Source organism: Ambystoma mexicanum, chromosome 1q (genome assembly GCF_040938575.1).
Source record: "Ambystoma mexicanum isolate Mex_15411 chromosome 1q, UKY_AmexF1_1, whole genome shotgun sequence".
Classification (NCBI taxonomy): domain Eukaryota; kingdom Metazoa; phylum Chordata; class Amphibia; order Caudata; family Ambystomatidae; genus Ambystoma; species Ambystoma mexicanum.
This window is the reverse complement of record NC_090922.1, coordinates 592,736,957-592,756,064: the sequence shown is the minus strand read 5'-3', so window position 1 is coordinate 592,756,064 and position 19,108 is coordinate 592,736,957. Positions and strand designations below refer to the sequence as shown.

At 54.4% G+C, this 19,108-nt stretch overlaps 22 non-coding genes across 22 annotated transcripts; all 22 read right to left on the bottom strand.

Annotated features, from left to right (window-relative positions):
- Positions 1-9: 9 nt before the first annotated feature.
- LOC138564195 (U5 spliceosomal RNA) lies at positions 10-125 on the bottom strand. The gene has a single exon (XR_011300152.1). It is a non-coding gene; the product is annotated as a U5 spliceosomal RNA (small nuclear RNA).
- A 770-nt stretch (positions 126-895) lies between these two features.
- Positions 896-1,011, bottom strand: LOC138564194 (U5 spliceosomal RNA). Its single transcript, XR_011300151.1, has one exon. It is a non-coding gene; the product is annotated as a U5 spliceosomal RNA (small nuclear RNA).
- Positions 1,012-1,787: 776 nt separating this feature from the next.
- LOC138564193 (U5 spliceosomal RNA) lies at positions 1,788-1,903 on the bottom strand. The gene has a single exon (XR_011300150.1). It is a non-coding gene; the product is annotated as a U5 spliceosomal RNA (small nuclear RNA).
- Positions 1,904-2,708: 805 nt separating this feature from the next.
- LOC138564191 (U5 spliceosomal RNA) lies at positions 2,709-2,824 on the bottom strand. The gene has a single exon (XR_011300149.1). It is a non-coding gene; the product is annotated as a U5 spliceosomal RNA (small nuclear RNA).
- A 776-nt stretch (positions 2,825-3,600) lies between these two features.
- On the bottom strand, positions 3,601-3,716 carry LOC138564189 (U5 spliceosomal RNA). The gene has a single exon (XR_011300147.1). It is a non-coding gene; the product is annotated as a U5 spliceosomal RNA (small nuclear RNA).
- A 776-nt stretch (positions 3,717-4,492) lies between these two features.
- Positions 4,493-4,608, bottom strand: LOC138564188 (U5 spliceosomal RNA). The gene has a single exon (XR_011300146.1). It is a non-coding gene; the product is annotated as a U5 spliceosomal RNA (small nuclear RNA).
- A 776-nt stretch (positions 4,609-5,384) lies between these two features.
- Positions 5,385-5,500, bottom strand: LOC138564187 (U5 spliceosomal RNA). Its single transcript, XR_011300145.1, has one exon. It is a non-coding gene; the product is annotated as a U5 spliceosomal RNA (small nuclear RNA).
- An 805-nt stretch (positions 5,501-6,305) lies between these two features.
- Positions 6,306-6,421, bottom strand: LOC138564186 (U5 spliceosomal RNA). The gene has a single exon (XR_011300144.1). It is a non-coding gene; the product is annotated as a U5 spliceosomal RNA (small nuclear RNA).
- A 770-nt stretch (positions 6,422-7,191) lies between these two features.
- Positions 7,192-7,307, bottom strand: LOC138564185 (U5 spliceosomal RNA). The gene has a single exon (XR_011300143.1). It is a non-coding gene; the product is annotated as a U5 spliceosomal RNA (small nuclear RNA).
- Positions 7,308-8,083: 776 nt separating this feature from the next.
- LOC138564184 (U5 spliceosomal RNA) lies at positions 8,084-8,199 on the bottom strand. Its single transcript, XR_011300142.1, has one exon. It is a non-coding gene; the product is annotated as a U5 spliceosomal RNA (small nuclear RNA).
- An 805-nt stretch (positions 8,200-9,004) lies between these two features.
- LOC138564183 (U5 spliceosomal RNA) lies at positions 9,005-9,120 on the bottom strand. The gene has a single exon (XR_011300141.1). It is a non-coding gene; the product is annotated as a U5 spliceosomal RNA (small nuclear RNA).
- A 776-nt stretch (positions 9,121-9,896) lies between these two features.
- LOC138564182 (U5 spliceosomal RNA) lies at positions 9,897-10,012 on the bottom strand. Its single transcript, XR_011300140.1, has one exon. It is a non-coding gene; the product is annotated as a U5 spliceosomal RNA (small nuclear RNA).
- A 776-nt stretch (positions 10,013-10,788) lies between these two features.
- On the bottom strand, positions 10,789-10,904 carry LOC138564180 (U5 spliceosomal RNA). The gene has a single exon (XR_011300139.1). It is a non-coding gene; the product is annotated as a U5 spliceosomal RNA (small nuclear RNA).
- A 776-nt stretch (positions 10,905-11,680) lies between these two features.
- LOC138564179 (U5 spliceosomal RNA) lies at positions 11,681-11,796 on the bottom strand. Its single transcript, XR_011300138.1, has one exon. It is a non-coding gene; the product is annotated as a U5 spliceosomal RNA (small nuclear RNA).
- An 805-nt stretch (positions 11,797-12,601) lies between these two features.
- LOC138564177 (U5 spliceosomal RNA) lies at positions 12,602-12,717 on the bottom strand. The gene has a single exon (XR_011300136.1). It is a non-coding gene; the product is annotated as a U5 spliceosomal RNA (small nuclear RNA).
- A 770-nt stretch (positions 12,718-13,487) lies between these two features.
- On the bottom strand, positions 13,488-13,603 carry LOC138565166 (U5 spliceosomal RNA). Its single transcript, XR_011301075.1, has one exon. It is a non-coding gene; the product is annotated as a U5 spliceosomal RNA (small nuclear RNA).
- A 776-nt stretch (positions 13,604-14,379) lies between these two features.
- On the bottom strand, positions 14,380-14,495 carry LOC138564176 (U5 spliceosomal RNA). The gene has a single exon (XR_011300135.1). It is a non-coding gene; the product is annotated as a U5 spliceosomal RNA (small nuclear RNA).
- An 805-nt stretch (positions 14,496-15,300) lies between these two features.
- LOC138564175 (U5 spliceosomal RNA) lies at positions 15,301-15,416 on the bottom strand. The gene has a single exon (XR_011300133.1). It is a non-coding gene; the product is annotated as a U5 spliceosomal RNA (small nuclear RNA).
- A 770-nt stretch (positions 15,417-16,186) lies between these two features.
- On the bottom strand, positions 16,187-16,302 carry LOC138564174 (U5 spliceosomal RNA). Its single transcript, XR_011300132.1, has one exon. It is a non-coding gene; the product is annotated as a U5 spliceosomal RNA (small nuclear RNA).
- A 776-nt stretch (positions 16,303-17,078) lies between these two features.
- Positions 17,079-17,194, bottom strand: LOC138564173 (U5 spliceosomal RNA). Its single transcript, XR_011300131.1, has one exon. It is a non-coding gene; the product is annotated as a U5 spliceosomal RNA (small nuclear RNA).
- Positions 17,195-17,999: 805 nt separating this feature from the next.
- On the bottom strand, positions 18,000-18,115 carry LOC138564172 (U5 spliceosomal RNA). Its single transcript, XR_011300130.1, has one exon. It is a non-coding gene; the product is annotated as a U5 spliceosomal RNA (small nuclear RNA).
- A 776-nt stretch (positions 18,116-18,891) lies between these two features.
- LOC138564171 (U5 spliceosomal RNA) lies at positions 18,892-19,007 on the bottom strand. The gene has a single exon (XR_011300129.1). It is a non-coding gene; the product is annotated as a U5 spliceosomal RNA (small nuclear RNA).
- Between the last annotated feature and the right edge of the window lie 101 nt (positions 19,008-19,108).

The following is a 19,108-nucleotide window of genomic DNA, read 5'->3' as shown; positions in this document are numbered from 1 at the left end:
AGCATAGGTAACCCTGCACTTGGCAGGGCTTCAAAAAATTGAGTGAAACTCTTTAATGTTCCTCTCCACGGAAATCTTTAGTAAAAGGCGAAAGATTTATTCGGTTTGAAGAGAAACCAGAGTATGCGCTCTAGTGGCCCCGACTGCGGCCGCAAAAAATGCAACACCTCACTAGCTCAGGGTGACTTAGTGAAGCAGTGCACACAATGACGCTTTTTGAGATGAAGCGAATGGAGAATGCTATCGGGCTCCGAACCCGTGGCAGAATGACTTTATTTGCAAGCAATCCCATCCAAAGTCATGAAACCTGGCAGGGGATTGTGGGTATGCAAATTTCTCCAGACCGCAGGCCATGTGACATTGGCCAAAAGGCAGGCAGAGTCTGCCTTTGCCTGAGGACTCCCCTCGTTTACATAAGGTCTAGGGCTTCTGGGAGGCAGGCGTGAGATTTTCTTTTGGGCCCCAGAGATGGGGCTCCTCCCCCAGGATGTTGAAGAAGCAGCCCGCTCTCTCCTTTCTCAGGACACAGGGGTCATTTTCCGCCCTCACCCTGTCTTGCACGGGTGCTGGGCCTCCTGGGCTGCCAGCGGGCAAAGGACGGCGTTTGTCAGGCGTTCGTCAGCCGATCGGGGCCCGGGCCCAAACCCCTGCCCACTGGGGCCATATCCTCCTGGATGCTAGCTTGGAGCCAGCCTCTGCTGGCTCACCAGCAGGTGGCGACAGCAGCAAGCATTAGCTAAAGGCTCCCCCCTCTGGCTACCACTGCAAGGCATCAGCCTGGCTGTGCTGCGAGGACCCCTGCAAAGGCTGACTGACAGCTGGGGGGTGCAAGCCAACAGCTGAAAAGCAGGCTTTGCGCTTTCATTTGCTCTGTTTCTTTTTAACCAGCATAGGTAACCCTGCACTTGGCAGGGCTTCAAAAAATTGAGTGAAACTCTTTAATGTTCCTCTCCACGGAAATCTTTAGTAAAAGGCGAAAGATTTATTCGGTTTGAAGAGAAACCAGAGTATGCGCTCTAGTGGCCCCGACTGCGGCCGCAAAAAATGCAACACCTCACTAGCTCAGGGTGACTTAGTGAAGCAGTGCACACGATGACGCTTTTTGAGATGAAGCGAATGGAGAATGCTATCGGGCTCCGAACCCGTGGCAGAATGACTTTATTTGCAAGCAATCCCATCCAAAGTCATGAAACCTGGCAGGGGATTGTGGGTATGCAAATTTCTCCAGACCGCAGGCCATGTGACATTGGCCAAAAGGCAGGCAGAGTCTGCCTTTGCCTGAGGACTCCCCTCGTTTACATAAGGTCTAGGGCTTCTGGGAGGCAGGCGTGAGATTTTCTTTTGGGCCCCAGAGATGGGGCTCCTCCCCCAGGATGTTGAAGAAGCAGCCCGCTCTCTCCTTTCTCAGGACACAGGGATCATTTTCCGCCCTCACCCTGTCTTGCACGGGTGCTGGGCCTCCTGGGCTGCCAGCGGGCAAAGAACGGCGTTTGTCAGGCGTTCGTCAGCCGATCGGGGCCCGGGCCCAAACCCCTGCCCACTGGGGCCATATCCTCCTGGATGCTAGCTTGGAGCCAGCCTCTGCTGGCTCACCAGCAGGTGGCGACAGCAGCAAGCATTAGCTAAAGGCTCCCCCCTCTGGCTACCACTGCAAAGCATCAGCCTGGCTGTGCTGCGAGGACCCCTGCAAAGGCTGACTGACAGCTGGGGGGTGCAAGCCAACAGCTGAAAAGCAGGCTTTGCGCTTTCATTTGCTCTGTTTCTTTTTTTTTTTAACCAGCATAGGTAACCCTGCACTTGGCAGGGCTTCAAAAAATTGAGTGAAACTCTTTAATGTTCCTCTCCACGGAAATCTTTAGTAAAAGGCGAAAGATTTATTCGGTTTGAAGAGAAACCAGAGTATGCGCTCTAGTGGCCCCGACTGCGGCCGCAAAAAATGCAACACCTCACTAGCTCAGGGTGACTTAGTGAAGCAGTGCACACGATGACGCTTTTTGAGATGAAGCGAATGGAGAATGCTATCGGGCTCCGAACCCGTGGCAGAATGACTTTATTTGCAAGCAATCCCATCCAAAGTCATGAAACCTGGCAGGGGATTGTGGGTATGCAAATTTCTCCAGACCGCAGGCCATGTGACATTGGCCAAAAGGCAGGCAGAGTCTGCCTTTGCCTGAGGACTCCCCTCGTTTACATAAGGTCTAGGGCTTCTGGGAGGCAGGCGTGAGATTTTCTTTTGGGCCCCAGAGATGGGGCTCCTCCCCCAGGATGTTGAAAAAGCAGCCCGCTCTCTCCTTTCTCAGGACACAGGGGTCATTTTCCGCCCTCACCCTGTCTTGCACGGGTGCTGGGCCTCCTGGGCTGCCAGGTTCTTTTGCCCGCCAGGGCAAAGCCCGCCGGGCAAAGGACGGCGTTTGTCAGGCGTTCGTCAGCCGATCGGGGCCCGGGCCCAAACCCCTGCCCACTGGGGCCATATCCTCCTGGATGCTAGCTTGGAGCCAGCCTCTGCTGGCTCACCAGCAGGTGGCAACAGCAGCAAGCATTAGCTAAAGGCTCCCCCCTCTGGCTACCACTGCAAGGCATCAGCCTGGCTGTGCTGCGAGGACCCCTGCAAAGGCTGACTGACAGCTGGGGGGTGCAAGCCAACAGCTGAAAAGCAGGCTTTGCGCTTTTATTTGCTCTGTTTCTTTTTTTTTTTAACCAGCATAGGTAACCCTGCACTTGGCAGGGCTTCAAAAAATTGAGTGAAACTCTTTAATGTTCCTCTCCACGGAAATCTTTAGTAAAAGGCGAAAGATTTATTCGGTTTGAAGAGAAACCAGAGTATGCGCTCTAGTGGCCCCGACTGCGGCCGCAAAAAATGCAACACCTCACTAGCTCAGGGTGACTTAGTGAAGCAGTGCACACGATGACGCTTTTTGAGATGAAGCGAATGGAGAATGCTATCGGGCTCCGAACCCGTGGCAGAATGACTTTATTTGCAAGCAATCCCATCCAAAGTCATGAAACCTGGCAGGGGATTGTGGGTATGCAAATTTCTCCAGACCGCAGGCCATGTGACATTGGCCAAAAGGCAGGCAGAGTCTGCCTTTGCCTGAGGACTCCCCTCGTTTACATAAGGTCTAGGGCTTCTGGGAGGCAGGCGTGAGATTTTCTTTTGGGCCCCAGAGATGGGGCTCCTCCCCCAGGATGTTGAAAAAGCAGCCCGCTCTCTCCTTTCTCAGGACACAGGGGTCATTTTCCGCCCTCACCCTGTCTTGCACGGGTGCTGGGCCTCCTGGGCTGCCAGCGGGCAAAGAACGGCGTTTGTCAGGCGTTCGTCAGCCGATCGGGGCCCGGGCCCAAACCCCTGCCCACTGGGGCCATATCCTCCTGGATGCTAGCTTGGAGCCAGCCTCTGCTGGCTCACCAGCAGGTGGCGACAGCAGCAAGCATTAGCTAAAGGCTCCCCCCTCTGGCTACCACTGCAAAGCATCAGCCTGGCTGTGCTGCGAGGACCCCTGCAAAGGCTGACTGACAGCTGGGGGGTGCAAGCCAACAGCTGAAAAGCAGGCTTTGCGCTTTCATTTGCTCTGTTTCTTTTTTTTTTTAACCAGCATAGGTAACCCTGCACTTGGCAGGGCTTCAAAAAATTGAGTGAAACTCTTTAATGTTCCTCTCCACGGAAATCTTTAGTAAAAGGCGAAAGATTTATTCGGTTTGAAGAGAAACCAGAGTATGCGCTCTAGTGGCCCCGACTGCGGCCGCAAAAAATGCAACACCTCACTAGCTCAGGGTGACTTAGTGAAGCAGTGCACACGATGACGCTTTTTGAGATGAAGCGAATGGAGAATGCTATCGGGCTCCGAACCCGTGGCAGAATGACTTTATTTGCAAGCAATCCCATCCAAAGTCATGAAACCTGGCAGGGGATTGTGGGTATGCAAATTTCTCCAGACCGCAGGCCATGTGACATTGGCCAAAAGGCAGGCAGAGTCTGCCTTTGCCTGAGGACTCCCCTCGTTTACATAAGGTCTAGGGCTTCTGGGAGGCAGGCGTGAGATTTTCTTTTGGGCCCCAGAGATGGGGCTCCTCCCCCAGGATGTTGAAAAAGCAGCCCGCTCTCTCCTTTCTCAGGACACAGGGGTCATTTTCCGCCCTCACCCTGTCTTGCACGGGTGCTGGGCCTCCTGGGCTGCCAGCGGGCAAAGAACGGCGTTTGTCAGGCGTTCGTCAGCCGATCGGGGCCCGGGCCCAAACCCCTGCCCACTGGGGCCATATCCTCCTGGATGCTAGCTTGGAGCCAGCCTCTGCTGGCTCACCAGCAGGTGGCGACAGCAGCAAGCATTAGCTAAAGGCTCCCCCCTCTGGCTACCACTGCAAAGCATCAGCCTGGCTGTGCTGCGAGGACCCCTGCAAAGGCTGACTGACAGCTGGGGGGTGCAAGCCAACAGCTGAAAAGCAGGCTTTGCGCTTTCATTTGCTCTGTTTCTTTTTTTTTTTAACCAGCATAGGTAACCCTGCACTTGGCAGGGCTTCAAAAAATTGAGTGAAACTCTTTAATGTTCCTCTCCACGGAAATCTTTAGTAAAAGGCGAAAGATTTATTCGGTTTGAAGAGAAACCAGAGTATGCGCTCTAGTGGCCCCGACTGCGGCCGCAAAAAATGCAACACCTCACTAGCTCAGGGTGACTTAGTGAAGCAGTGCACACGATGACGCTTTTTGAGATGAAGCGAATGGAGAATGCTATCGGGCTCCGAACCCGTGGCAGAATGACTTTATTTGCAAGCAATCCCATCCAAAGTCATGAAACCTGGCAGGGGATTGTGGGTATGCAAATTTCTCCAGACCGCAGGCCATGTGACATTGGCCAAAAGGCAGGCAGAGTCTGCCTTTGCCTGAGGACTCCCCTCGTTTACATAAGGTCTAGGGCTTCTGGGAGGCAGGCGTGAGATTTTCTTTTGGGCCCCAGAGATGGGGCTCCTCCCCCAGGATGTTGAAAAAGCAGCCCGCTCTCTCCTTTCTCAGGACACAGGGGTCATTTTCCGCCCTCACCCTGTCTTGCACGGGTGCTGGGCCTCCTGGGCTGCCAGCGGGCAAAGAACGGCGTTTGTCAGGCGTTCGTCAGCCGATCGGGGCCCGGGCCCAAACCCCTGCCCACTGGGGCCATATCCTCCTGGATGCTAGCTTGGAGCCAGCCTCTGCTGGCTCACCAGCAGGTGGCGACAGCAGCAAGCATTAGCTAAAGGCTCCCCCCTCTGGCTACCACTGCAAAGCATCAGCCTGGCTGTGCTGCGAGGACCCCTGCAAAGGCTGACTGACAGCTGGGGGGTGCAAGCCAACAGCTGAAAAGCAGGCTTTGCGCTTTCATTTGCTCTGTTTCTTTTTTTTTTTAACCAGCATAGGTAACCCTGCACTTGGCAGGGCTTCAAAAAATTGAGTGAAACTCTTTAATGTTCCTCTCCACGGAAATCTTTAGTAAAAGGCGAAAGATTTATTCGGTTTGAAGAGAAACCAGAGTATGCGCTCTAGTGGCCCCGACTGCGGCCGCAAAAAATGCAACACCTCACTAGCTCAGGGTGACTTAGTGAAGCAGTGCACACGATGACGCTTTTTGAGATGAAGCGAATGGAGAATGCTATCGGGCTCCGAACCCGTGGCAGAATGACTTTATTTGCAAGCAATCCCATCCAAAGTCATGAAACCTGGCAGGGGATTGTGGGTATGCAAATTTCTCCAGACCGCAGGCCATGTGACATTGGCCAAAAGGCAGGCAGAGTCTGCCTTTGCCTGAGGACTCCCCTCGTTTACATAAGGTCTAGGGCTTCTGGGAGGCAGGCGTGAGATTTTCTTTTGGGCCCCAGAGATGGGGCTCCTCCCCCAGGATGTTGAAAAAGCAGCCCGCTCTCTCCTTTCTCAGGACACAGGGGTCATTTTCCGCCCTCACCCTGTCTTGCACGGGTGCTGGGCCTCCTGGGCTGCCAGGTTCTTTTGCCCGCCAGGGCAAAGCCCGCCGGGCAAAGGACGGCGTTTGTCAGGCGTTTGTCAGCCGATCGGGGCCCGGGCCCAAACCCCTGCCCACTGGGGCCATATCCTCCTGGATGCTAGCTTGGAGCCAGCCTCTGCTGGCTCACCAGCAGGTGGCGACAGCAGCAAGCATTAGCTAAAGGCTCCCCCCTCTGGCTACCACTGCAAGGCATCAGCCTGGCTGTGCTGCGAGGACCCCTGCAAAGGCTGACTGACAGCTGGGGGGTGCAAGCCAACAGCTGAAAAGCAGGCTTTGCGCTTTCATTTGCTCTGTTTCTTTTTTTTTATAACCAGCATAGGTAACCCTGCACTTGGCAGGGCTTCAAAAAATTGAGTGAAACTCTTTAATGTTCCTCTCCACGGAAATCTTTAGTAAAAGGCGAAAGATTTATTCGGTTTGAAGAGAAACCAGAGTATGCGCTCTAGTGGCCCCGACTGCGGCCGCAAAAAATGCAACACCTCACTAGCTCAGGGTGACTTAGTGAAGCAGTGCACACAATGACGCTTTTTGAGATGAAGCGAATGGAGAATGCTATCGGGCTCCGAACCCGTGGCAGAATGACTTTATTTGCAAGCAATCCCATCCAAAGTCATGAAACCTGGCAGGGGATTGTGGGTATGCAAATTTCTCCAGACCGCAGGCCATGTGACATTGGCCAAAAGGCAGGCAGAGTCTGCCTTTGCCTGAGGACTCCCCTCGTTTACATAAGGTCTAGGGCTTCTGGGAGGCAGGCGTGAGATTTTCTTTTGGGCCCCAGAGATGGGGCTCCTCCCCCAGGATGTTGAAGAAGCAGCCCGCTCTCTCCTTTCTCAGGACACAGGGGTCATTTTCCGCCCTCACCCTGTCTTGCACGGGTGCTGGGCCTCCTGGGCTGCCAGCGGGCAAAGGACGGCGTTTGTCAGGCGTTCGTCAGCCGATCGGGGCCCGGGCCCAAACCCCTGCCCACTGGGGCCATATCCTCCTGGATGCTAGCTTGGAGCCAGCCTCTGCTGGCTCACCAGCAGGTGGCGACAGCAGCAAGCATTAGCTAAAGGCTCCCCCCTCTGGCTACCACTGCAAGGCATCAGCCTGGCTGTGCTGCGAGGACCCCTGCAAAGGCTGACTGACAGCTGGGGGGTGCAAGCCAACAGCTGAAAAGCAGGCTTTGCGCTTTCATTTGCTCTGTTTCTTTTTAACCAGCATAGGTAACCCTGCACTTGGCAGGGCTTCAAAAAATTGAGTGAAACTCTTTAATGTTCCTCTCCACGGAAATCTTTAGTAAAAGGCGAAAGATTTATTCGGTTTGAAGAGAAACCAGAGTATGCGCTCTAGTGGCCCCGACTGCGGCCGCAAAAAATGCAACACCTCACTAGCTCAGGGTGACTTAGTGAAGCAGTGCACACGATGACGCTTTTTGAGATGAAGCGAATGGAGAATGCTATCGGGCTCCGAACCCGTGGCAGAATGACTTTATTTGCAAGCAATCCCATCCAAAGTCATGAAACCTGGCAGGGGATTGTGGGTATGCAAATTTCTCCAGACCGCAGGCCATGTGACATTGGCCAAAAGGCAGGCAGAGTCTGCCTTTGCCTGAGGACTCCCCTCGTTTACATAAGGTCTAGGGCTTCTGGGAGGCAGGCGTGAGATTTTCTTTTGGGCCCCAGAGATGGGGCTCCTCCCCCAGGATGTTGAAGAAGCAGCCCGCTCTCTCCTTTCTCAGGACACAGGGATCATTTTCCGCCCTCACCCTGTCTTGCACGGGTGCTGGGCCTCCTGGGCTGCCAGCGGGCAAAGAACGGCGTTTGTCAGGCGTTCGTCAGCCGATCGGGGCCCGGGCCCAAACCCCTGCCCACTGGGGCCATATCCTCCTGGATGCTAGCTTGGAGCCAGCCTCTGCTGGCTCACCAGCAGGTGGCGACAGCAGCAAGCATTAGCTAAAGGCTCCCCCCTCTGGCTACCACTGCAAAGCATCAGCCTGGCTGTGCTGCGAGGACCCCTGCAAAGGCTGACTGACAGCTGGGGGGTGCAAGCCAACAGCTGAAAAGCAGGCTTTGCGCTTTCATTTGCTCTGTTTCTTTTTTTTTTTAACCAGCATAGGTAACCCTGCACTTGGCAGGGCTTCAAAAAATTGAGTGAAACTCTTTAATGTTCCTCTCCACGGAAATCTTTAGTAAAAGGCGAAAGATTTATTCGGTTTGAAGAGAAACCAGAGTATGCGCTCTAGTGGCCCCGACTGCGGCCGCAAAAAATGCAACACCTCACTAGCTCAGGGTGACTTAGTGAAGCAGTGCACACGATGACGCTTTTTGAGATGAAGCGAATGGAGAATGCTATCGGGCTCCGAACCCGTGGCAGAATGACTTTATTTGCAAGCAATCCCATCCAAAGTCATGAAACCTGGCAGGGGATTGTGGGTATGCAAATTTCTCCAGACCGCAGGCCATGTGACATTGGCCAAAAGGCAGGCAGAGTCTGCCTTTGCCTGAGGACTCCCCTCGTTTACATAAGGTCTAGGGCTTCTGGGAGGCAGGCGTGAGATTTTCTTTTGGGCCCCAGAGATGGGGCTCCTCCCCCAGGATGTTGAAAAAGCAGCCCGCTCTCTCCTTTCTCAGGACACAGGGGTCATTTTCCGCCCTCACCCTGTCTTGCACGGGTGCTGGGCCTCCTGGGCTGCCAGGTTCTTTTGCCCGCCAGGGCAAAGCCCGCCGGGCAAAGGACGGCGTTTGTCAGGCGTTCGTCAGCCGATCGGGGCCCGGGCCCAAACCCCTGCCCACTGGGGCCATATCCTCCTGGATGCTAGCTTGGAGCCAGCCTCTGCTGGCTCACCAGCAGGTGGCAACAGCAGCAAGCATTAGCTAAAGGCTCCCCCCTCTGGCTACCACTGCAAGGCATCAGCCTGGCTGTGCTGCGAGGACCCCTGCAAAGGCTGACTGACAGCTGGGGGGTGCAAGCCAACAGCTGAAAAGCAGGCTTTGCGCTTTTATTTGCTCTGTTTCTTTTTTTTTTTAACCAGCATAGGTAACCCTGCACTTGGCAGGGCTTCAAAAAATTGAGTGAAACTCTTTAATGTTCCTCTCCACGGAAATCTTTAGTAAAAGGCGAAAGATTTATTCGGTTTGAAGAGAAACCAGAGTATGCGCTCTAGTGGCCCCGACTGCGGCCGCAAAAAATGCAACACCTCACTAGCTCAGGGTGACTTAGTGAAGCAGTGCACACGATGACGCTTTTTGAGATGAAGCGAATGGAGAATGCTATCGGGCTCCGAACCCGTGGCAGAATGACTTTATTTGCAAGCAATCCCATCCAAAGTCATGAAACCTGGCAGGGGATTGTGGGTATGCAAATTTCTCCAGACCGCAGGCCATGTGACATTGGCCAAAAGGCAGGCAGAGTCTGCCTTTGCCTGAGGACTCCCCTCGTTTACATAAGGTCTAGGGCTTCTGGGAGGCAGGCGTGAGATTTTCTTTTGGGCCCCAGAGATGGGGCTCCTCCCCCAGGATGTTGAAAAAGCAGCCCGCTCTCTCCTTTCTCAGGACACAGGGGTCATTTTCCGCCCTCACCCTGTCTTGCACGGGTGCTGGGCCTCCTGGGCTGCCAGCGGGCAAAGAACGGCGTTTGTCAGGCGTTCGTCAGCCGATCGGGGCCCGGGCCCAAACCCCTGCCCACTGGGGCCATATCCTCCTGGATGCTAGCTTGGAGCCAGCCTCTGCTGGCTCACCAGCAGGTGGCGACAGCAGCAAGCATTAGCTAAAGGCTCCCCCCTCTGGCTACCACTGCAAAGCATCAGCCTGGCTGTGCTGCGAGGACCCCTGCAAAGGCTGACTGACAGCTGGGGGGTGCAAGCCAACAGCTGAAAAGCAGGCTTTGCGCTTTCATTTGCTCTGTTTCTTTTTTTTTTTAACCAGCATAGGTAACCCTGCACTTGGCAGGGCTTCAAAAAATTGAGTGAAACTCTTTAATGTTCCTCTCCACGGAAATCTTTAGTAAAAGGCGAAAGATTTATTCGGTTTGAAGAGAAACCAGAGTATGCGCTCTAGTGGCCCCGACTGCGGCCGCAAAAAATGCAACACCTCACTAGCTCAGGGTGACTTAGTGAAGCAGTGCACACGATGACGCTTTTTGAGATGAAGCGAATGGAGAATGCTATCGGGCTCCGAACCCGTGGCAGAATGACTTTATTTGCAAGCAATCCCATCCAAAGTCATGAAACCTGGCAGGGGATTGTGGGTATGCAAATTTCTCCAGACCGCAGGCCATGTGACATTGGCCAAAAGGCAGGCAGAGTCTGCCTTTGCCTGAGGACTCCCCTCGTTTACATAAGGTCTAGGGCTTCTGGGAGGCAGGCGTGAGATTTTCTTTTGGGCCCCAGAGATGGGGCTCCTCCCCCAGGATGTTGAAAAAGCAGCCCGCTCTCTCCTTTCTCAGGACACAGGGGTCATTTTCCGCCCTCACCCTGTCTTGCACGGGTGCTGGGCCTCCTGGGCTGCCAGCGGGCAAAGAACGGCGTTTGTCAGGCGTTCGTCAGCCGATCGGGGCCCGGGCCCAAACCCCTGCCCACTGGGGCCATATCCTCCTGGATGCTAGCTTGGAGCCAGCCTCTGCTGGCTCACCAGCAGGTGGCGACAGCAGCAAGCATTAGCTAAAGGCTCCCCCCTCTGGCTACCACTGCAAAGCATCAGCCTGGCTGTGCTGCGAGGACCCCTGCAAAGGCTGACTGACAGCTGGGGGGTGCAAGCCAACAGCTGAAAAGCAGGCTTTGCGCTTTCATTTGCTCTGTTTCTTTTTTTTTTTAACCAGCATAGGTAACCCTGCACTTGGCAGGGCTTCAAAAAATTGAGTGAAACTCTTTAATGTTCCTCTCCACGGAAATCTTTAGTAAAAGGCGAAAGATTTATTCGGTTTGAAGAGAAACCAGAGTATGCGCTCTAGTGGCCCCGACTGCGGCCGCAAAAAATGCAACACCTCACTAGCTCAGGGTGACTTAGTGAAGCAGTGCACACGATGACGCTTTTTGAGATGAAGCGAATGGAGAATGCTATCGGGCTCCGAACCCGTGGCAGAATGACTTTATTTGCAAGCAATCCCATCCAAAGTCATGAAACCTGGCAGGGGATTGTGGGTATGCAAATTTCTCCAGACCGCAGGCCATGTGACATTGGCCAAAAGGCAGGCAGAGTCTGCCTTTGCCTGAGGACTCCCCTCGTTTACATAAGGTCTAGGGCTTCTGGGAGGCAGGCGTGAGATTTTCTTTTGGGCCCCAGAGATGGGGCTCCTCCCCCAGGATGTTGAAAAAGCAGCCCGCTCTCTCCTTTCTCAGGACACAGGGGTCATTTTCCGCCCTCACCCTGTCTTGCACGGGTGCTGGGCCTCCTGGGCTGCCAGCGGGCAAAGAACGGCGTTTGTCAGGCGTTCGTCAGCCGATCGGGGCCCGGGCCCAAACCCCTGCCCACTGGGGCCATATCCTCCTGGATGCTAGCTTGGAGCCAGCCTCTGCTGGCTCACCAGCAGGTGGCGACAGCAGCAAGCATTAGCTAAAGGCTCCCCCCTCTGGCTACCACTGCAAAGCATCAGCCTGGCTGTGCTGCGAGGACCCCTGCAAAGGCTGACTGACAGCTGGGGGGTGCAAGCCAACAGCTGAAAAGCAGGCTTTGCGCTTTCATTTGCTCTGTTTCTTTTTTTTTTTAACCAGCATAGGTAACCCTGCACTTGGCAGGGCTTCAAAAAATTGAGTGAAACTCTTTAATGTTCCTCTCCACGGAAATCTTTAGTAAAAGGCGAAAGATTTATTCGGTTTGAAGAGAAACCAGAGTATGCGCTCTAGTGGCCCCGACTGCGGCCGCAAAAAATGCAACACCTCACTAGCTCAGGGTGACTTAGTGAAGCAGTGCACACGATGACGCTTTTTGAGATGAAGCGAATGGAGAATGCTATCGGGCTCCGAACCCGTGGCAGAATGACTTTATTTGCAAGCAATCCCATCCAAAGTCATGAAACCTGGCAGGGGATTGTGGGTATGCAAATTTCTCCAGACCGCAGGCCATGTGACATTGGCCAAAAGGCAGGCAGAGTCTGCCTTTGCCTGAGGACTCCCCTCGTTTACATAAGGTCTAGGGCTTCTGGGAGGCAGGCGTGAGATTTTCTTTTGGGCCCCAGAGATGGGGCTCCTCCCCCAGGATGTTGAAAAAGCAGCCCGCTCTCTCCTTTCTCAGGACACAGGGGTCATTTTCCGCCCTCACCCTGTCTTGCACGGGTGCTGGGCCTCCTGGGCTGCCAGGTTCTTTTGCCCGCCAGGGCAAAGCCCGCCGGGCAAAGGACGGCGTTTGTCAGGCGTTTGTCAGCCGATCGGGGCCCGGGCCCAAACCCCTGCCCACTGGGGCCATATCCTCCTGGATGCTAGCTTGGAGCCAGCCTCTGCTGGCTCACCAGCAGGTGGCGACAGCAGCAAGCATTAGCTAAAGGCTCCCCCCTCTGGCTACCACTGCAAGGCATCAGCCTGGCTGTGCTGCGAGGACCCCTGCAAAGGCTGACTGACAGCTGGGGGGTGCAAGCCAACAGCTGAAAAGCAGGCTTTGCGCTTTCATTTGCTCTGTTTCTTTTTTTTTATAACCAGCATAGGTAACCCTGCACTTGGCAGGGCTTCAAAAAATTGAGTGAAACTCTTTAATGTTCCTCTCCACGGAAATCTTTAGTAAAAGGCGAAAGATTTATTCGGTTTGAAGAGAAACCAGAGTATGCGCTCTAGTGGCCCCGACTGCGGCCGCAAAAAATGCAACACCTCACTAGCTCAGGGTGACTTAGTGAAGCAGTGCACACAATGACGCTTTTTGAGATGAAGCGAATGGAGAATGCTATCGGGCTCCGAACCCGTGGCAGAATGACTTTATTTGCAAGCAATCCCATCCAAAGTCATGAAACCTGGCAGGGGATTGTGGGTATGCAAATTTCTCCAGACCGCAGGCCATGTGACATTGGCCAAAAGGCAGGCAGAGTCTGCCTTTGCCTGAGGACTCCCCTCGTTTACATAAGGTCTAGGGCTTCTGGGAGGCAGGCGTGAGATTTTCTTTTGGGCCCCAGAGATGGGGCTCCTCCCCCAGGATGTTGAAGAAGCAGCCCGCTCTCTCCTTTCTCAGGACACAGGGGTCATTTTCCGCCCTCACCCTGTCTTGCACGGGTGCTGGGCCTCCTGGGCTGCCAGCGGGCAAAGGACGGCGTTTGTCAGGCGTTCGTCAGCCGATCGGGGCCCGGGCCCAAACCCCTGCCCACTGGGGCCATATCCTCCTGGATGCTAGCTTGGAGCCAGCCTCTGCTGGCTCACCAGCAGGTGGCGACAGCAGCAAGCATTAGCTAAAGGCTCCCCCCTCTGGCTACCACTGCAAGGCATCAGCCTGGCTGTGCTGCGAGGACCCCTGCAAAGGCTGACTGACAGCTGGGGGGTGCAAGCCAACAGCTGAAAAGCAGGCTTTGCGCTTTCATTTGCTCTGTTTCTTTTTAACCAGCATAGGTAACCCTGCACTTGGCAGGGCTTCAAAAAATTGAGTGAAACTCTTTAATGTTCCTCTCCATGGAAATCTTTAGTAAAAGGCGAAAGATTTATTCGGTTTGAAGAGAAACCAGAGTATGCGCTCTAGTGGCCCCGACTGCGGCCGCAAAAAATGCAACACCTCACTAGCTCAGGGTGACTTAGTGAAGCAGTGCACACGATGACGCTTTTTGAGATGAAGCGAATGGAGAATGCTATCGGGCTCCGAACCCGTGGCAGAATGACTTTATTTGCAAGCAATCCCATCCAAAGTCATGAAACCTGGCAGGGGATTGTGGGTATGCAAATTTCTCCAGACCGCAGGCCATGTGACATTGGCCAAAAGGCAGGCAGAGTCTGCCTTTGCCTGAGGACTCCCCTCGTTTACATAAGGTCTAGGGCTTCTGGGAGGCAGGCGTGAGATTTTCTTTTGGGCCCCAGAGATGGGGCTCCTCCCCCAGGATGTTGAAGAAGCAGCCCGCTCTCTCCTTTCTCAGGACACAGGGATCATTTTCCGCCCTCACCCTGTCTTGCACGGGTGCTGGGCCTCCTGGGCTGCCAGCGGGCAAAGAACGGCGTTTGTCAGGCGTTCGTCAGCCGATCGGGGCCCGGGCCCAAACCCCTGCCCACTGGGGCCATATCCTCCTGGATGCTAGCTTGGAGCCAGCCTCTGCTGGCTCACCAGCAGGTGGCGACAGCAGCAAGCATTAGCTAAAGGCTCCCCCCTCTGGCTACCACTGCAAAGCATCAGCCTGGCTGTGCTGCGAGGACCCCTGCAAAGGCTGACTGACAGCTGGGGGGTGCAAGCCAACAGCTGAAAAGCAGGCTTTGCGCTTTCATTTGCTCTGTTTCTTTTTTTTTTTAACCAGCATAGGTAACCCTGCACTTGGCAGGGCTTCAAAAAATTGAGTGAAACTCTTTAATGTTCCTCTCCACGGAAATCTTTAGTAAAAGGCGAAAGATTTATTCGGTTTGAAGAGAAACCAGAGTATGCGCTCTAGTGGCCCCGACTGCGGCCGCAAAAAATGCAACACCTCACTAGCTCAGGGTGACTTAGTGAAGCAGTGCACACGATGACGCTTTTTGAGATGAAGCGAATGGAGAATGCTATCGGGCTCCGAACCCGTGGCAGAATGACTTTATTTGCAAGCAATCCCATCCAAAGTCATGAAACCTGGCAGGGGATTGTGGGTATGCAAATTTCTCCAGACCGCAGGCCATGTGACATTGGCCAAAAGGCAGGCAGAGTCTGCCTTTGCCTGAGGACTCCCCTCGTTTACATAAGGTCTAGGGCTTCTGGGAGGCAGGCGTGAGATTTTCTTTTGGGCCCCAGAGATGGGGCTCCTCCCCCAGGATGTTGAAAAAGCAGCCCGCTCTCTCCTTTCTCAGGACACAGGGGTCATTTTCCGCCCTCACCCTGTCTTGCACGGGTGCTGGGCCTCCTGGGCTGCCAGGTTCTTTTGCCCGCCAGGGCAAAGCCCGCCGGGCAAAGGACGGCGTTTGTCAGGCGTTTGTCAGCCGATCGGGGCCCGGGCCCAAACCCCTGCCCACTGGGGCCATATCCTCCTGGATGCTAGCTTGGAGCCAGCCTCTGCTGGCTCACCAGCAGGTGGCGACAGCAGCAAGCATTAGCTAAAGGCTCCCCCCTCTGGCTACCACTGCAAGGCATCAGCCTGGCTGTGCTGCGAGGACCCCTGCAAAGGCTGACTGACAGCTGGGGGGTGCAAGCCAACAGCTGAAAAGCAGGCTTTGCGCTTTCATTTGCTCTGTTTCTTTTTTTTTATAACCAGCATAGGTAACCCTGCACTTGGCAGGGCTTCAAAAAATTGAGTGAAACTCTTTAATGTTCCTCTCCACGGAAATCTTTAGTAAAAGGCGAAAGATTTATTCGGTTTGAAGAGAAACCAGAGTATGCGCTCTAGTGGCCCCGACTGCGGCCGCAAAAAATGCAACACCTCACTAGCTCAGGGTGACTTAGTGAAGCAGTGCACACAATGACGCTTTTTGAGATGAAGCGAATGGAGAATGCTATCGGGCTCCGAACCCGTGGCAGAATGACTTTATTTGCAAGCAATCCCATCCAAAGTCATGAAACCTGGCAGGGGATTGTGGGTATGCAAATTTCTCCAGACCGCAGGCCATGTGACATTGGCCAAAAGGCAGGCAGAGTCTGCCTTTGCCTGAGGACTCCCCTCGTTTACATAAGGTCTAGGGCTTCTGGGAGGCAGGCGTGAGATTTTCTTTTGGGCCCCAGAGATGGGGCTCCTCCCCCAGGATGTTGAAGAAGCAGCCCGCTCTCTCCTTTCTCAGGACACAGGGGTCATTTTCCGCCCTCACCCTGTCTTGCACGGGTGCTGGGCCTCCTGGGCTGCCAGCGGGCAAAGGACGGCGTTTGTCAGGCGTTCGTCAGCCGATCGGGGCCCGGGCCCAAACCCCTGCCCACTGGGGCCATATCCTCCTGGATGCTAGCTTGGAGCCAGCCTCTGCTGGCTCACCAGCAGGTGGCGACAGCAGCAAGCATTAGCTAAAGGCTCCCCCCTCTGGCTACCACTGCAAGGCATCAGCCTGGCTGTGCTGCGAGGACCCCTGCAAAGGCTGACTGACAGCTGGGGGGTGCAAGCCAACAGCTGAAAAGCAGGCTTTGCGCTTTCATTTGCTCTGTTTCTTTTTAACCAGCATAGGTAACCCTGCACTTGGCAGGGCTTCAAAAAATTGAGTGAAACTCTTTAATGTTCCTCTCCACGGAAATCTTTAGTAAAAGGCGAAAGATTTATTCGGTTTGAAGAGAAACCAGAGTATGCGCTCTAGTGGCCCCGACTGCGGCCGCAAAAAATGCAACACCTCACTAGCTCAGGGTGACTTAGTGAAGCAGTGCACACGATGACGCTTTTTGAGATGAAGCGAATGGAGAATGCTATCGGGCTCCGAACCCGTGGCAGAATGACTTTATTTGCAAGCAATCCCATCCAAAGTCATGAAACCTGGCAGGGGATTGTGGGTATGCAAATTTCTCCAGACCGCAGGCCATGTGACATTGGCCAAAAGGCAGGCAGAGTCTGCCTTTGCCTGAGGACTCCCCTCGTTTACATAAGGTCTAGGGCTTCTGGGAGGCAGGCGTGAGATTTTCTTTTGGGCCCCAGAGATGGGGCTCCTCCCCCAGGATGTTGAAGAAGCAGCCCGCTCTCTCCTTTCTCAGGACACAGGGATCATTTTCCGCCCTCACCCTGTCTTGCACGGGTGCTGGGCCTCCTGGGCTGCCAGCGGGCAAAGAACGGCGTTTGTCAGGCGTTCGTCAGCCGATCGGGGCCCGGGCCCAAACCCCTGCCCACTGGGGCCATATCCTCCTGGATGCTAGCTTGGAGCCAGCCTCTGCTGGCTCACCAGCAGGTGGCGACAGCAGCAAGCATTAGCTAAAGGCTCCCCCCTCTGGCTACCACTGCAAAGCATCAGCCTGGCTGTGCTGCGAGGACCCCTGCAAAGGCTGACTGACAGCTGGGGGGTGCAAGCCAACAGCTGAAAAGCAGGCTTTGCGCTTTCATTTGCTCTGTTTCTTTTTTTTTTTAACCAGCATAGGTAACCCTGCACTTGGCAGGGCTTCAAAAAATTGAGTGAAACTCTTTAATGTTCCTCTCCACGGAAATCTTTAGTAAAAGGCGAAAGATTTATTCGGTTTGAAGAGAAACCAGAGTATGCGCTCTAGTGGCCCCGACTGCGGCCGCAAAAAATGCAACACCTCACTAGCTCAGGGTGACTTAGTGAAGCAGTGCACACGATGACGCTTTTTGAGATGAAGCGAATGGAGAATGCTATCGGGCTCCGAACCCGTGGCAGAATGACTTTATTTGCAAGCAATCCCATCCAAAGTCATGAAACCTGGCAGGGGATTGTGGGTATGCAAATTTCTCCAGACCGCAGGCCATGTGACATTGGCCAAAAGGCAGGCAGAGTCTGCCTTTGCCTGAGGACTCCCCTCGTTTACATAAGGTCTAGGGCTTCTGGGAGGCAGGCGTGAGATTTTCTTTTGGGCCCCAGAGATGGGGCTCCTCCCCCAGGATGTTGAAAAAGCAGCCCGCTCTCTCCTTTCTCAGGACACAGGGGTCATTTTCCGCCCTCACCCTGTCTTGCACGGGTGCTGGGCCTCCTGGGCTGCCAGGTTCTTTTGCCCGCCAGGGCAAAGCCCGCCGGGCAAAGGACGGCGTTTGTCAGGCGTTCGTCAGCCGATCGGGGCCCGGGCCCAAACCCCTGCCCACTGGGGCCATATCCTCCTGGATGCTAGCTTGGAGCCAGCCTCTGCTGGCTCACCAGCAGGTGGCAACAGCAGCAAGCATTAGCTAAAGGCTCCCCCCTCTGGCTACCACTGCAAGGCATCAGCCTGGCTGTGCTGCGAGGACCCCTGCAAAGGCTGACTGACAGCTGGGGGGTGCAAGCCAACAGCTGAAAAGCAGGCTTTGCGCTTTTATTTGCTCTGTTTCTTTTTTTTTTTAACCAGCATAGGTAACCCTGCACTTGGCAGGGCTTCAAAAAATTGAGTGAAACTCTTTAATGTTCCTCTCCACGGAAATCTTTAGTAAAAGGCGAAAGATTTATTCGGTTTGAAGAGAAACCAGAGTATGCGCTCTAGTGGCCCCGACTGCGGCCGCAAAAAATGCAACACCTCACTAGCTCAGGGTGACTTAGTGAAGCAGTGCACACGATGACGCTTTTTGAGATGAAGCGAATGGAGAATGCTATCGGGCTCCGAACCCGTGGCAGAATGACTTTATTTGCAAGCAATCCCATCCAAAGTCATGAAACCTGGCAGGGGATTGTGGGTATGCAAATTTCTCCAGACCGCAGGCCATGTGACATTGGCCAAAAGGCAGGCAGAGTCTGCCTTTGCCTGAGGACTCCCCTCGTTTACATAAGGTCTAGGGCTTCTGGGAGGCAGGCGTGAGATTTTCTTTTGGGCCCCAGAGATGGGGCTCCTCCCCCAGGATGTTGAAAAAGCAGCCCGCTCTCTCCTTTCTCAGGACACAGGGGTCATTTTCCGCCCTCACCCTGTCTTGCACGGGTGCTGGGCCTCCTGGGCTGCCAGCGGGCAAAGAACGGCGTTTGTCAGGCGTTCGTCAGCCGATCGGGGCCCGGGCCCAAACCCCTGCCCACTGGGGCCATATCCTCCTGGATGCTAGCTTGGAGCCAGCCTCTGCTGGCTCACCAGCAGGTGGCGACAGCAGCAAGCATTAGCTAAAGGCTCCCCCCTCTGGCTACCACTGCAAAGCATCAGCCTGGCTGTGCTGCGAGGACCCCTGCAAAGGCTGACTGACAGCTGGGGGGTGCAAGCCAACAGCTGAAAAGCAGGCTTTGCGCTTTCATTTGCTCTGTTTCTTTTTTTTTTTAACCAGCATAGGTAACCCTGCACTTGGCAGGGCTTCAAAAAATTGAGTGAAACTCTTTAATGTTCCTCTCCACGGAAATCTTTAGTAAAAGGCGAAAGATTTATTCGGTTTGAAGAGAAACCAGAGTATGCGCTCTAGTGGCCCCGACTGCGGCCGCAAAAAATGCAACACCTCACTAGCTCAGGGTGACTTAGTGAAGCAGTGCACACGATGACGCTTTTTGAGATGAA